General features: G+C 50.1%; 1 long non-coding RNA gene across 1 annotated transcript; it reads left to right on the plus strand.

Annotated features, from left to right (window-relative positions):
* The first annotated feature begins 3,572 nt into the window (after nt 1–3,572).
* Nucleotides 3,573–5,285, plus strand: LOC140642232 (uncharacterized). The gene is made up of 2 exons (XR_012038731.1): nt 3,573–4,154; nt 4,334–5,285. It is a non-coding gene; the product is annotated as an uncharacterized lncRNA (long non-coding RNA).
* The last annotated feature ends 10,915 nt before the right edge of the window (nt 5,286–16,200 follow it).

A 16,200-nucleotide genomic window follows, 5' to 3' on the forward strand; every position in this document is an offset into this window, starting at 1 on the left:
CCCCACCCCCCTGGTTGGTCCTCTGTCCTCATTTACTCAACCCCTTTCTCTTCTCCTTGAAATACTTTTTATCTCCTGGCTTCTGGGACTCCACATGACTCTGCATCCTACCCCACCTGCAGGGCCAGCTTCACAGATGTGTGACCTGAGCATCTGCACAGCCACTGATGCTCACAGGACCCCGAGCTTCATTCACCTGCTGCGGCCTTCCTGATACTCTTAAAATTTCGAGCAAGGGGTCCTACATTTTCATTTTGCTCCAGGACCCATGAGGGACAGTGGCCTAGCCTGTTCACTGGTGGCTTCTTCTGCCTTGTTGCTAGTCCCTTCTCTTCTTTTTGAGCTCTTTCTGCTGGAGGGCCCCAGGGCTTGGCCCCCGAGGAGCCTTCCCTCCACTCCACTGACACCTGCTCCTTGTGTGACCCCTTCCAGGCTCACGGTCACTGTCTCTAGTCGGGTCCTTTCCTTTGGAACACAGAGCTGTCCATTCAGATGCCTACTTGGGTCTTTGCACGGCTCTCTAACGGACATTTCAAACTGAGCGGGTCCCTTGTGGGATTCCTGACTGAAGGCATCTTCATCTTAGGAGATGGTGACTCTGCCCCTCCAATCCCTCTGACCAAACCCTTGGGGTCATCCCTGGCATCCCTCCTCTTCTTGCACCCCCTTCCTGCCCATCAGCAATTATGTTGGCTCTGCTTCCAAAATCGATTCAAGGGAACCCTGGGTGGCGCAGCGGTTTGGCGCCTGCCTTTGGCCCAGGGCGCGATCCTGGAGACCCAGGATCGAATCCCACATCGGGCTCCCGGTGCATGGAGCCTGCTTCTCCCTCTGCCTGTGTCTCTGCCTCTCTCTCTCTCTCTCTCTGTGACTATCATAAATAAATAAAAATTTAAAAAAAAAAAAAAAAAAACAAAATCGATTCAAATTCTGACCACTTCTCATTGTTCCTGCCACACAACCACCCTTGGCCTCTTAACTAAGAACTGGTCTCCTGGCTTCTGCTCTTGCTCAGCCCCTGCAGTCTACACCACAGAAGTCAGAGCCACCCTTTAAAAATACATGTCAGATCATGCCATTCCTCTGCTCTAACCCTATCCTGTCTCCAAGTTGCTTTCCAAAAAATTTGAACCAAAATCCAGAATTCTTTCATGCTTCATCTGGCTCGAGACCACCTCTCTGACCTCATTTTCTACCTCCCTCCCTCCCTCCCTCCCTCCCTCCCTCCCTCCCTCCCCCTGACCTGCTGAAAATTCTTCCCTATGGCTTTGTGGCTCATCCCCTCTCTCCCTGAGGTCTCTGCTTAATTATCACCTCTTCCAGGAGGCCTTCCCTGATACAACCTCACTCAATAGCACCTAACTTTTCTCCTCCCTCGCTACCTCTTCCTTCTCTTCCTCTCTATTTCCTCCTCCTATCCCACTATTTTACTTCAGAGCACTCACCAGCCACTGATACAAACCATATATATACATTTTTTATCTATTGTCTTCTGAACCCACTAGACTGTAGGCTTTTGAGAATAGAACTTGGATCTACTTTATTTTCTGTTGTATCCTAGCCAGTTGTCAATGGTTATAATTCTGAAAAAGTTTATGATTCGGGGCACCTGAGTAGCTTGGTTAAACATCTGTCTTTGGCTCAGGTCATGATCCCAGGGTCCTGGGGTTGAGCCTCATGTGGGACCCCCTGCTCAGTGGGGAGCCTGCTTCTCCCTCTGCCTCTCCCCCTGCTCGTGCACTCTCTGTCTCAAATAAATAAATAACATCTTAAAAAAACGTTTATGGTTCATGTCACACTCTGCTACCCACCCTCAACAATTCTACCATTTCTGAAATTGGGATGTGTCTTAAAATTACCACTGGCCAGGCAGCAGTCAGGACATAGATGTCACAGCCTGTACACTGGAATTGAAACTTCCAGATCAAGTGTCAGCAGCTGGGAAGAAAGTCCCCAGACAACAGCAAAGCCATCTTTCAAGACATGCTTGCTGCATTACACAGAGACACTGAGGACAATATTGTGTGCAAACCCAGAACAAAAGTCATTCTGAGCCAAAAAGTGACTCCCCAGAGCTGGTCTCAGGCTAGGAAGACATTTGGGAGTAACTTATCTACCTTATTTTGAGCACTTGTTCCTTTCAATGTATTCACAAGTGTGATACAAAATCTATGTCTAAATAGTCTAAAATAACGTTTAATAAATATCACGTTAAAAAAAATCTAGATCCTATAAAGGTATTGTGGTGTAGTTTGATTTGATAGCGTTTTCCCTTGCTGCTGGTACATAAAAACCGTGCATCTTACAAACGATGATGTGTTATACCAGGAGTTGGCAAACTGTTTATGTAAACAGTCAGATAGTCAATATTCCAGGCTTCTGGGGCCATACAGTCTCTGTGGTAACTTCTTAGCTGCTGCGGAGTCTTGCCAGCAGCCACAGACAGTACTTGGAATGAGCGTGGCTGAATGCCAAGAGCACTTTATTTATGGAATTGAGATTTCACATAATTTTCACATGCCATCAAATATTATTCTTTTGATTTTTTCCAACCACATAACAACGTAACACACACACACAGACACACACTCTCAGCTCATGGGTTGCAGGAAAACAGGCCTGCAGGCTGCAGGGTGCTGGATCCTGTATGAAATCCAGCGAACGGTGCGGAACCTGTTTTACAGATGGGGAAGCCAGGAGCAGCTCGGAAACGTCTTGCTCAGGGAGAAAAGCCTCGCAGATCTGGGCGCCCTCAGGCTTTGTCTCCCTCAGTTCCACCCGCAGACGGAGAGGCCGGATCCAGGCGCTGCGCACGCGGGAAGCGCCGGGGCGGGTCGCCTGGTGTCACACCCGCGTGTTTCAGACACAGTAATGGGTGCAAACGCGCTGGGCGCTGCGCAAGCACCAAATTCTTACTAAGTGCTCCTCCCCGTCCTGGGGCTCTGCCCTCTAGCCCAGCTCCCGTCCTCCCGAAGGGGAGCAGCACCCCACTGCGCTCCTCTCCTCCAGTCCTGGCGGGGGCTGGGGGCTGGGGGGGCTGGGGGCTGCGGGTGGACGAGGCCTGCGGGGAGGAGCGCAGGGAGGACGCCCGCAGGGAGCAGGGGCCCCGCAACCGCGCCTCCAGCCCCGGGCCCCCTCCCCCCGCCTCCCCCCACCCCCCCCAGGTCAGTGTGCTTCTCTAGGCCAACACCGAGGGCTGCCTTCCTCCCTACACCTCTTTCTCGCTCGTTCTCCTCTCTCACTCCACTTAGTGGTTCATTTACTGCTCAATCTGTGATTAATTAAAACAATTTAAATAACTGTGCTGATGCTAAATTCATTTGCAGCCACCTCCGCCGCGCACGGCTGCGTGAGCGCGGGGACCCGGCGCGTCGTCGCGCCGACCGCCAGGGGGCGCTGTGGGCCCAGGTTTGACCTGCACGGGCCGCCTTGGCCTAGGGCTGGCGCGCGCGCGAGGAGAGCCTTAAGCCCGGCAGGCTTCCCCTCTACCCACCTTGCCTTCTTCCACGTGGGCTCCCACCGCGCCCCTCACAGTCCCCAGGGACCCCCCGGCCAACCCAGGACAGGAAATGTCAGGGAGCGAACTTCTTTTTCCTGGCCCAGGTCGGCCCTGGAATATTCCCCGAACCCCAGGAAGGTCTCGTCTGCAGGTGGGGAAGCAGAGGCTCTGGCTGTCAGCCAAAGACCTGCGGCCATCAGAGCAGAGGTACAGGGCAAAGGCCCGGCCTGCGTTCCCCACCGTGAGGTAGGTACTGGGTTGAGTAGCATCCCCCCAAGTTCATGTCCGCTCAGAACCTCAGAACATGGTCTTGTTTGGAAATAGAGTATTTGCAGCTGCAATTTGTTAAGGATTTCAGGTCGCAATTTTCCTGATTTCTGGTAGACCCTACATGCAAGGACTAACATCCGTCCAAGAAGAGAGGATACTGAGACACACGCGTGTATGGGAAAGAGGGCCATGCGGGGACTCAGGCGGAGCCGGAGTGATGCCACCACTCGAGGAGCCCCAGTGCCACCAGGAACCCGGGAAGGCAAGGAAGGATTCTCCCGAGAGCCCCCGGAGGAAGCGTGATGGCCCTGCCAGGGCCTGGATTTCAGACTTCTGGCTTTCAAAACCACGAGAGAAAAAATCCCTGCTGTGTTAAGCCAACCAGGTTAGTGGCCACTTGTTGGGGCAGCCACAGAAAATTAATACAAGGTGTTGAGGCAGAAACCAGCTTGCAAGAGGCTACTCTGTGTCAGGCACTTCGCTGGATGCATTCACCAATGTTTTCTCATTCAGGCCTCGGGAGGCTGGATGAGGCAGGTGAACACCAACATCCCTGTTTTGCAGGGTCCTGAAGCTGGAAAGCAGCAGAACCGAGTCCATACTGGCCATCCATCAATTTACCTGCTTCAGTGCTCCATGGCCCTAGAGCTTCCCGGGAGCTTGCCTTGAGAACAGTGAGACCAAGGACATCGACGTTTGCTGGGAAGGTGAGGGACACGCACTCAGGATACTGTCAGGAGGAGCAGGCCCAGCGGTGGGACCGGGCGGAGGCCCAAGGATGCTCGGTGTCTGGGTGCACTCTGCTCAAACACTTCAGGACCTGCTGCCCACCTGCAGGTTCATGTGGGATGAGATCGATGTGAGACGAAGGGAGTGGCTTCATCCCTTAGTGCCCAGTTCTAACCGGAGAGGGGGAGGTTGTCCCCCAGGGAACACTTGGCAACGTCTGGAGACATTTTTGGTTGTCTCAGATGGGTGACAGGGTGCTTCTGGTGTCTGCTGAGAGAGGCTAGGATTGTGCTAAACATCCTACCATGCACAGTTCAGCCCCCCGCCCCCCAAAGGAGAATGATCTGGCCCCAAATGCCATAGTGCCAAGGACCCTGGTGCCTCTTCCTCTTTTATTCTCCAATATTCCAGGTATACCTTTGGCTGTTTGGTCTGCCAACTCATTCCACGTCTTTCATAGTGTTGTTTCATATTTTGTTCAAATGCTGCATCCTTGACGAGACCTCTTCTGATCACCTTATTTAAAGTTGCAACCTGCCCCTCATCCTGGTCCTCCTCTGCCCTCTTACCTTGCTTTAAAAAGACCCAAATCCAGGGCCCCTGGGTGGCTCAGTCAGTTGAGCGTCTGCCTCCCACCCAGGTCATGATCCCAGGGTCCTGGGATTGAACCCCGCATTGGGCTCTCTCCTCAGTGGGGAGTCTACTTCTCCCTCTCCCTCTGTCTGCTTCTCCCTCTCTTTCTCTCTCTGTTAAAGAAATAAAAGTTTAAAAAAACAAAATCCTCAAATCCATAGCATTTACTACCTTCTCGCATCCTGTGTATGTTGCCTTTTTTTGTTTTGTTTTTGTTTCTTATTTATCATCTGTCTCCAAAAAAGACTTTATTTTTTGGTTTATCTGATTGACTGGTGTGTTCCTAGTGTCTAAACAATCCTTGGCATATAATAGATGCTCAATAAATATTTACGACTGGCATGATGCCTGTAAGTGGATTTCTGATGCACTTGAGCACACACAATGTCCTGAGGAACCCCACAGCAAAGAAACTGGTATTGCTTTGTCTTACCCGGGTTTCTCAATCTCACTTGACCATGGATCCTGCTCTGTCTCTCACTTCATCCCCCAGTGACTATGCTTGTCCTGCAGAACTCACTCTGACAGTCGCTGCTCTGTTCCAGACCCCTCCGGGGGATGTCTGACGGCAAAGATTCTGAAAAGCAGGGTTGGGGAGCCCTGGACAAAGTTGAGGGGCAGAGCTGCCAGCAGGCCTGGAGCCTGGACACCTGCCAGCGGGGAGGGGAGGCTCAGCTGGACAGCACTTCCTTTGCACCTGTGCAAATACTACATTTTATGAGGCCTGGAAAGAGCAAGACAGCATATGCCCAGGGGCATTTTTTGGAGGAGCTGGGAAAATAAGCTCCGGCCTAACAGAAAACAGGCAGGACTTCTGTGAAAAATCAGGGTGTGCGTTTAGAAGATGCTGACCAGCCTGGGTGTGTGGTTTGAGGCCACACATGCTGGGAAGTGGTATCTGGGGAGCCAGGACCAGCCGGATTTGGAGGGATGCTGGCATTTCAGTCTTCATCCAGGGGTTGGGGAGAGAAGGTGAGGGTCTGAGTATGTGCTGAGGTCAGCGGGGAGTGCTGAAAACGGAGAGGAGAGCAATTCTCAAGGATGGGTGTTTGTGACCCTGGGTCATGGAGGCCAGAGCTGGGACCAGTGAGGGGAACTTACAAGGAGAGGCAGGCCTCAGCCCAAGATAAACCAGAAGCTTCTAAACACTAGCACATTTCCTGAAGGACTAAACCACCTAATGAAGCAGTGCGCTGCTGTCCCCAGACATGTTTGACATGGGTCCTGGAGGCCAGTTGACTGTCCATGCAGCTTTGTGCTTGCAAAGCAGCAGCGAAAAGTGGGACCAGACCTGAGTTCAAAACCTGACTGTCGCTGACTTGCTGTGTGACCTTGGGCAAGTTGGTTAACCTCTCTCTGTCTCAGGGTCTTCATCACTAAGGTGGAGGAATGATGTCCCCACCTCGCAGGGTGTTGTGAGGATTAAATGAGCTAGTACACGGTGAGAGTCTAGGCTGCTGGGCACACAGAAGGCACTACATGAATGCCACTGCTGTTATTCAGTGATCCATATCCTCTCCTTCTAGCCCTCAGTCCCTTGGCCCTGTCCCTGACCTGCTCTGGCCCTTGGTTTGAGTTTCTAGGGCTTGTCTCCTGCCTCCAGATATGTGAGTTCCCAAGGTGGGTCTTCAACCCTCATTTTGGTGTCCTTTGGCTTCTCCCCCTGGATCTGTAGTGGCCACGGCTGGCTGCTGGTGTCATGGCCTGTTAGCCTATTATCAATAAGAGCATGGGCTCTGGAGTCAGAAGAGACCTGGGTGCAAATCCTAGTGCTGCCACTTAGCAGCCGTGTGCTCTGGGATCCATATCTTCACCCTGCTAGGTCTCAGTTTCCTCATTTAGAAAATGGGTATGAATAAAACTTATTTCACAGAGTGATTATGGAAGTTATGTGGGAAATCCATAACAAGTACTTATACTGCCTGGCACAGAGTAAGGGTATGGGAAAGGTTGCCTAGTGTCACTGTTATGTTCACCACTGCTGTTCCCTGTGTGCCGTTCGCAGTGGACCAAGAAAGGGAGATCCTGAGTTAAAACCCTGACTCTGCCATTTACAAGCTGTGTGACCTGGGGTAAGTCACTGCCCCTCTCTGGGCTTCAGAATCATCCCTTGCTCCTGGGAGAAGCCCTTTAGAGGCTGCTTTTCTGTCTTCCAAGCTCTGGTGTCCTGGCCTACCAGCTTGCTCCTGACCCAGGTCTCCAGAGAGACCCGACCTGGCCTGGGCATCTGAGCTCAGAGTCTCTGGGTCCCTGAGTGTACACACAGCTGATCTGTACCCCGGGGTCCACCCTGCCCAAGCCCAGAGCCCCATCCTTGCTTCCCTGAGGGATCCTGTGAGGAGGACAGGGGGACTTCTTCATTGGGAGGGCATCTGGAGTAGCGGTCTCTATGCTGCCCCTGGCTCAGGTCACTCGAGGTTGCTGCTCTGCCACCATCTCTCTAGTTCCTGTGGCTGGATCCAGGGTTGTGACACAAACCTCCAAGCCTGACTCAGCTGGGGCAGCCTCACTTCTGGCACATACAGCCTTCGATTTAAGTGCAGCTGCCATCCGAACTTGGGATTCACTCCACCTTCCATTGGACAAATACTAGTCAAGCACCTAGTCAAGCGAGGCCCTGTCTCAGGCACTAGCAATGAGAAGCCAACAAAATAAAGTTCCTAGCCTCTGGCAGATTGGTCATTGTCCACCAAACTCCACTTCCCTTTTCTGGAGAAGGATTACATTTGCCCATCCCACCAATTTCAGGTTTGGCCAATGAAATCTGAATGGAATTATGTGTAGGAGCTAGTTCATGCTTTGCCACATTATCTATTCCATCCCGGTTATAATCCCAGACAGTGCCTGCCCTTCAGCCTAGGCCTGGGGTGAGGACGACGGTGATGCAGGAGTAGAAGCCACGGGTGACCCCTGTTGGACAGTGTGTGAGGAATGAACCTGTGTGCTTCTGAGGCACTGAGCTTTGGGGGTGGTTTGTTAATGCAGCAGAACCTAGTGAATCCTGACTGACACATGGTCCTTTTGAAGATTCTATTCCAGCAGAGAAGAGAGAAAACAGATGATGAACAATGTATGACATAATATCAGGCACTATGTGGAAATATTGAGGAGGGCGGAGGGGTAGAAAGTGATGGGGGTGCTTTCTAGATGGGAAGCAGTGAGGACTGAGAAGGACTTTTGGAAGAGGTGATATCTGGCTTGAAGGAAGCCAGGGAGTGAGCCAAGTAGATATTAGAGCGAAGACCTTTCTGGGCAGAGGGGCCAGTAGATGCAAAGAGCCTGAAGTCAGTATGTGGCCCATGTGTTCGAGAAACAGCAGGGGCCGTTGCGCCTGGAGTGGAGAGGGAGTGGAGAGGGAACCATCTGGAGAGCAGGTGGAGGCAGGTGACATCCTACATCTTATAGTAAGGATGTGGAGTTTGATTCTTAGTGTGCTGGGAAACCGTTGGAGGATAGACAGCAGGGAAGTGATGTGATGTCATTTATTTTACAAAACAGGTTGTCCTCTCTGTGGAGAGGAGACCATAGGGGTGAGGGACAAGGCAGGGAGACCTGTCAGGAGGCTGCTGCAATTCCTTGCAGGCGGGAGCTCATGGTGGCTCCCTCTGGGGCACTACAGAATCGATGGGGAGAGAGGAGACTCAGTGCTTCTGTTGACATGGTGGGTGGTGAGGGCCATGATGGCTTCTGTCGGAATTTCCATCCCTATATTCCCCAGGGAGAATGCACATTTCCGTTCATCTAAGGGTATTATTTTTCATGGTTCTCAGACTCACCAAGGAACATGTGAAAGTGCAGAAGGTCCGTACCATCCCTGATCCCTATTCTATCAGTTTTGAGGACAGTTCAAGCATCTGCAGTAAGAGCCCCAGGAGGTCCTGTGGCAGCTGACCTGGAGACCATACTCTGGGAAACAGTCCCAGAGCATATGCAGAAGTCACATCATTCAGGGATCCTCTGAGCTATTGGGATTGGAGCTGGAGAGGCCAAGCAGTCTCTTCTACATCAAGAAGTTGAGTGATTGTTCAGTAGAACACATGGGAACTCTTCAGAGCTCACAGTGACAGCCTAATAGGTTGAGAATTCCCCCAAAGAATAAGAACCCTGAAAGGAGGCCATCATATCATTCCTACCTGATGCACCCCTTTTTACTTAATGGGGTGCAGCTTGGTTCTGAGAATAGAGGTGCGGGAAGGGGCTGGAACTGCGTGAGGTCTGTGAAATGTGTGGAATGAAAGGAGATTTTAAAAACTTTTAATTTTTTTTTTTTTTAGAAAGAGTGTGTGCTTCTGTGCACAAGTAGGGAGGGACAGAGGGAGAGAGAATCTTTTTTTTTTTTTTAAAGATTTTGTTTATTTATTCATGACACACACACACACACACACACACACACACACAAACACACACAACACAGGCAGAGGGAGAAGCAGGTTCCATGCAGGGAGCCTGACACAGGATTTGATCCTGGGATTCCAGAATCATGCCCTGGGCTGAAGGCAAGCACTAAACTGCTGAGCCACCCAGGGATCCCAGGGAGAGAGAATCTTTTTTTTTTTTTTTTTTTTTTTATTTTATTTTATTTTATTTTTTATTTTTTTATTGGTGTTCAATTTACTAACATACAGAATAACACCCAGTGCCCGTCACCCATTCACTCCCACCCCCCGCCCTCCTCCCCTTCTACCACCCCTAGTTCGTTTCCCAGAGTTAGCAGTCTTTACGTTCTGTCAGGGAGAGAGAATCTTAAGCAGACTCCACACTCAACATGGAGCCCTATGTGGGACTTCGTCCAACAACCCTGAGATCCCACCTGAGCCAGAATCCAGAGTCTGACACTTAACTGTATGAGCCACCCAGGAGCCTCTAGCAAGTTTTATTTTAAATGAAATAAAACTTTGGTCCATCTTGGTTCCCTGAGAAACATCTGTAGCCTCACTCCTATCCTGCCAATAGTCATTAACATATGAGAAAATCTCCCAAGATGCCGTGAGCCAGGACATCTCTCTCATTTCCATTTCTTCCAGGATCCTTCCAAGGCCACTGCTCCCGGAAGGGCATTCCTGGTGCCGGACCATGTGCATATAGTTATTTTCAACCAAAGTCTATTTAGATCCCAAACAGAAGCCACAATCCAGATTGAAAGCCCCCTAAGTCCTTGGGCAGGAACAGAATTTAAACTGGAAGAAGGAGGGAATCCAAGGGGAGTCAGCGCCGGAGAGTTCATCAGACAAACACCTTCTGGTCTCTTAGCTTGGGGATTTCAGGCAGAGCGAGATTGCCCTCCTGCCAACCTCCGGTGACTCTGGGTTGGTCTAACAGGTGGCCTCCATTTCTTGCAGCCTTCAAGGTTATTCCTTCCCCATTTGCCTGGTGTTAATCTCACTCTTGCTTTTTGAAGCCATGAAGGTCAGGATCATGGTGTGGTGAGCCGAGGCAGGGGTGGGAGGGTGGTGGTGGTGGGTGGAAGAGGTGGGCTGCCTGTGAGTGATAAGGAGGTGGCTCTGCACCTGTAAGAGGTAGCTGATACTGTGATGTCATGGTAACAGGGGACCACGGGCTATGCTGGTGCTCCCGGATGAGTGGTTGGTCTTCTCTCCATCTCATCCTGCCCCCCACAATGTCCCACATCCAGGCCCACTGGGCACCCTCCCACTCCTGCTGCCATGCTCCACAGCCTTGCTTTCCAGGTGAGGCCACTCTGTAGGCAGAGAGCACTTATGCAACCTCAGTGGCCCCCTGTGCCAGCCAGTGTGTCCCCTTGGCCTTTAGCCAGGACCTGGTGACACCTCTGGCTCTGAGTTGCCATCGAAAGGACCCTCAGCTGGTCCCAACAAGGCAGTCGAGGCAGCCAATGGGAGCATGATTTCAGGGTTTCTGCTCTTGCCCATTCCTGGGCTCTGCTGTGTTACCACCACATGCAGGCTCCCTACTGCTCCCCAGTCCCATGCACAGGTACAAAACCCAGATCATCTCAGTTTATATAACTGGAATTTTCTCTTTGAACTTTGTGCTTCTGTTCTCTGTTAGTCAGCGGGAAGCTGGGCACTTGAGGAGGGGAGCATATGGGAGTGAGAGAAGCCATGGAGGACCAGCCGGTTCTATTCAATTCATTCACTGAGAACTTGGCCTGTGTGGGTCCTGGGTTAGCTGCTGCAAGACAGCAATAAATAAGACATCACCAGAACAACCGCATCCTTGACAAGTCCTTGCTTGCGAGGAACTTGAACTAGTTCGGGAGGAAAGCTAGTAGAGAGAATTCCAGCACAGAGTGATAATGGTCATAGTAGAGAGAACTACGGATGTGTTGGGAGCCTGGGGGATCCCCTGAAGTGGGGTGGGAGAGAGGAGGAAAAGGCAAACAGTCCAGAGGAGATACTTGAGCAGATTCTCTGTGAAGTCTTGGAGGGAGCCGCGTGGTTTGGAGACGAGACTATTTCTTTTCTTTTCTTTTTTTTAATTTTTTTTAAAATTGGAGTTCAATTTGCCAACATATAGCATAACACCCAGTGCTCATCCCATCAAGGGCCCCCCTCATTGCCTGTCACCCAGTCACCCCCACCCCCCCACCCACCTCCCTTTCCACCATCCCTTGTTCATTTCCCAGAGTTAGGAGTCTCTCCTGTTTTGTCTTCCTCTCTGATATTTCCCACTCATTTTCTCTCCTTTCTCCTTTATTCCCTTTCACTAATTTTTATATTCCCCAAATGAATGAGACCATATAATGTTTGTCCTTCTCCGATTGACTTATTTCACTCAGCATAATACCCTCCAGGTCCATCCACATCGAAGCAAATGGTGGGTATTTGTCGTTTCTAATGGCTGAGGAATATTCCATTGTATATATAGACCACAGATTCTTTATCCATTTATCTTTTGATGGACACTGGGGCTCCCTCCACAGTTTGGCTATTGTGGACATTGCTGCTATAAACATCGGGGTGCAGGTGTCCTGGCGTTTCACTGCATCTGTATCTTTGGGGTAAATCCCCAGCAGTGCAATTGCTGGGTCATAGGGCAGATCTATTTTTCACTCTTTGAGGAACCTCCACACAGTTTTCCAGAGTGGCTGCACCAGGTCACATTCCCACCGACAGGGCAAGAGGGTTCCCTATTCTCCACATCCTCTCCAACATTTGTTGCTTCCTGTCTTGTTAATTTTCCCCATTCTCACTGGTGTGAGGTGGTATCTCATTGTGGTTTTGATTTGCATTTCCCTGATGGCAAGTGATGCAGAGCATTTTCTCACGTGCTTGTTGGCCATGTCTATATGACAAGACTATTTCTAACAGGGCAAAGAACAGGTGAGAGTTCCTAGGCACTGGTGGACTGGGCAGCTGGAGAGTCCCTGAGGCCCAAGTGGGCTGGGCCTGTCAAGGAACTGTGGCCAGTTTTGTGTGGCTGGAACACTGAAGGAGTGGAGAGATGTGTGCTGGACAGGCCCTGAGGCCACTCTTAACTAGGTTGGGCTTTATCCTGTATACCAGAAATCAGCAAATCTTTTTATGGTAAAGGACCAGATAGTAAGTATTTTTTGGCTTTATGGGTCATACCATGTCTATCTCAATTACTCATTGCTGCTATTCTGGTATGAGAGCAGCCATTGACAATATATTTTTAAAAAATTGGTGTGGCTGTGTTCCAATAAAACTTTATTTACAAAAACAGGTGATGGGCCAGATTTAGTCCACGGGCTATAGTTTGCTAGCCCTGATGTAGACAATGGAGGGGGGGGGGGTTACTTGAAGGTTCTAAGTCAGAGACAAGCAGTCTAGTACTTATCATTGATTGACTGATTGATTCATTGATTGACTGATTCTATCATCCATTCACTATGCTCCAAGCATGTGATGGGGGTTGGAGGAAGCACTGGGGATCAGAGATGAAAAAGAGATAGGTTCCTACCTTTAGAAACACCCAATGCATTGGAAGGAGGTGTGGACAAACTCACATAGGAGCAACTAGACTGCTGCTTATGAGGGTAGGGTTCACATCTGTTTTGGTCAATATGATGTGTTCAGGGGCACCCGGGTGGCTCGGTGGTTGAGTGTCTGCCTTTGGCTCAGGTTGTGATCCCGGGGTCCTGGGATTGAGTGCCGCATTGGGCTCCCTGTGTGGAGCCTGCTTCTCCCTCTGCCTGTGTCTCTGCCTCCCTCTGTGTGTCTCTCATGAATAAATAAATAAAATCTTAAAAAAAAAGACATCTTCAGAACATAGCACATAGTATGTGCATAATAAATATTTGTTGTATGAATGAATGAATGGGTTGGCTGTCCAATCCAGGTGGACCCTGGCAAGCACTGTGATTGAAATACAGGTGCAGCGTTTGACAGGAGCTTAGAGTTGTGAGAGACTCACTGTCCCTGGGGATGTGTGTGTATGTATGTGAGAGAGGGAGTGAGAGAGGGAGAGATAGGGTGGACTCTGACATGGACTCTGGAGGACAGATGGGATTTTCGTGTTTGAAATTGGCAGGTCTAGAGAGGAGGACTGGGTGGAAGGGAAGGGACTAACCAATTTCACTTTTCCACCCCATCTCCCCCATTTCTTTTGAGTTCTTCTATTAGAATTATTGCCACCCAAGCAGGTGGGTTCCTAAACATTGGAACATTCCAAATGCCTAGGAACCCACCTAAGCCCTCAGGAAGCATCTATGATCCTTAAAAACTGTGCCCCCATCCCCCTGCACACTATTAATTGGGAGCCCCCCCACTCGGCCATGCCATTCTGAATCATTTTGGTCAGCTTTTCCCCTCCTGTAGCTTTGTTGTCTCTCCATTATGAGAAGCCAGATCACAGCCTGGTGGGTGACCTGAGTAAGTCCATCATATGAAATCACTTCCTACAGCCACCTTGAGCCCAAGCAGACTGCTCTATAATAATGAAGCCATAAATGCAAAAACAAATATTATTAAATTTTAGAATTGAGATTTATGGTGCTGATTTCAGGGGCATGGAGAGGCTATAGTGCTTTGCTTTTAAGTTTTCCAGGCACCAACCAGGATATTGAGTGGCTGGAGCCTGGAGCAGTGGCAGAGAGAAGCCTGGGGACCCCCCACCACCGCAGCTCTGACACAGCTTTAACCCCAAAGCCAGGTAAGTGGTGGAGTCCAAGGGGTTTGGACTTTGGAATCAAATAAACTCAGGGGCAGGGACTTGGCCTCTGTGAGCTTTGGCTTCCCTATGTGCAAAGAGGCTTAATTCACTCAGTCAACAGATATTTACTGAGAACCTACTATGTGACAAGCACTGTGTGATGCACACCTCACAGGCTTAAGGAGGGGATGAAAAAAGCTGTGCAAAGGGCCAGGTGTAGGTACAGTTACTACCATGGCTCTAATGAGAGCTATGTATTATACTTGTCCTTGGACCTAGATTTCTTATATATTCATCTTCCACTAAACTTCTAAAAAATAGCCTTTTAATTTTAGAATAATTTTACATTTACAGGAAAGTTGTAAAGGTAGCACAGAGAGTTCCTGTGCATGCTTCATTGTCCTGTGTCCCCAGTCCCATTGGGCCTTTGACGATTTCTTAGAATATACTTTTATCCAGTCCTTATTATAGCCCGATGTATGCCCAGAGCTCCTGCTATCTTAAAGCATCTTTGCATCTTATTTCCTTGGTTTCCCGTGCAGCCATGTCTGCGGTGCGACTTAGGCTGTCACATCTGTGACTCCAGCTCACACAGCACTTTTCACAATCACATCTTGGCATAGGGACTAGCAACAAGCATTGGATTCAAAGATCTGTCATCAAATTTTAACTCTTCTACTTGCTAGCTGCATACATCAGGGAAAATTACTCATATTGGCTTGGCTTCATTAAATGGAAGACTCCAAAGGCTCAAATGATTAGAAAAAGGTGGTGTATTACATGATAAGAGGTCTTGAGGTTGGAGGGGCCAAGAGTGGCTCATTCAGTGGCTCAGTGAGCTCATTGGAGACTCAGGTCCTTTCTTGTCCTGTCATTCTCCTGCGTTAGCTTATCGTAGCCGCACCAGGGTTACAAGATGACCCACTGCTCACTTAGATTTCCTCCCTCTCTACCTGGGAATCTGGTGGTCCATGCTGCTCTTGGGGTCACCCTGAGTAGGCTCTGGGCTGACTCTCTCCCCGTGGCCCACATCTGGCCCTGCTTTGCCCACGCCTGATGTAGCTCATGTCCTTCTTCCTGGAAAGAACTTCATGGTAAGAGCTAAGCCTCTTGTCCTAGATTCTTTAGGCATGTGTCACACAGTGGCCATGGTGCGCAGACCAACTAGATCTAACGGAGGCTCTCCTGCTGGTCTCTTTGAAGCCTATCCTGGTGCCTTCACTCCCATTTCCTGACAACTGTCCAAATAAAAGCCTCTGAATGTCTAAACCCTCCCAAGGCTGCTCCAGTGTTTACTACATCAGAGGTGGTGGGCACTGAAGCACTGTGAAACAGGCATTCAGCTACCTCCTTCAGACATCCTGGACAGGAGGTCCAGCGCCTACCCTGAAATGTGGATATCTTGGGGCAGAACTTGAACTCAAGCCACAGAAAGAGCCCCATTTTAGCACCTGTCATGTTACTATTACTGATGTTGTTGCTACTACTATAATGTAAGGGGCAGAGTGTGGACTAGAGTCCCAGTTTGCTGTCTCCCAGAGAGGGGACCCTCCACCCAACGTTGTCTCTTGGAAGTTGAGGTCATGGTCAGATGCTCAGGGGATAGGACCACGTTCTGGAATCAGCTCCTTTTCTGTGTAAGCAAGTAAGCAAACAAGCCCTTCGCAGGGAACATGCTTGCACACACATATATACAGTTGCTTGCACGCAGGGAAGGCAATTAAAAGAACCAGCGCAGTGACACAGAGGCAGTCTGTCAACTGTGCCAAGTTGACAAATTTTGCATTGTAGAAACAAAAACAGGAGCTTAACCCTCTCCCTCCTCCTGCTAAAGAGTGTAACGGAAACAGTGCAACTCTCCTGTGGCAGAGCGGAGGTGAGGTCTGGCAGATGGATGTGGGACCCTGCTGGGGCAGGTGGCTGCTGCCCAGTCAGGAGCATGGGGGCGACACTGGCGGGAGAGGGCTCAGCGGAGA

This window comes from Canis lupus, chromosome 11 (assembly GCF_048164855.1).
Source record: "Canis lupus baileyi chromosome 11, mCanLup2.hap1, whole genome shotgun sequence".
NCBI lineage: Eukaryota > Metazoa > Chordata > Mammalia > Carnivora > Canidae > Canis > Canis lupus.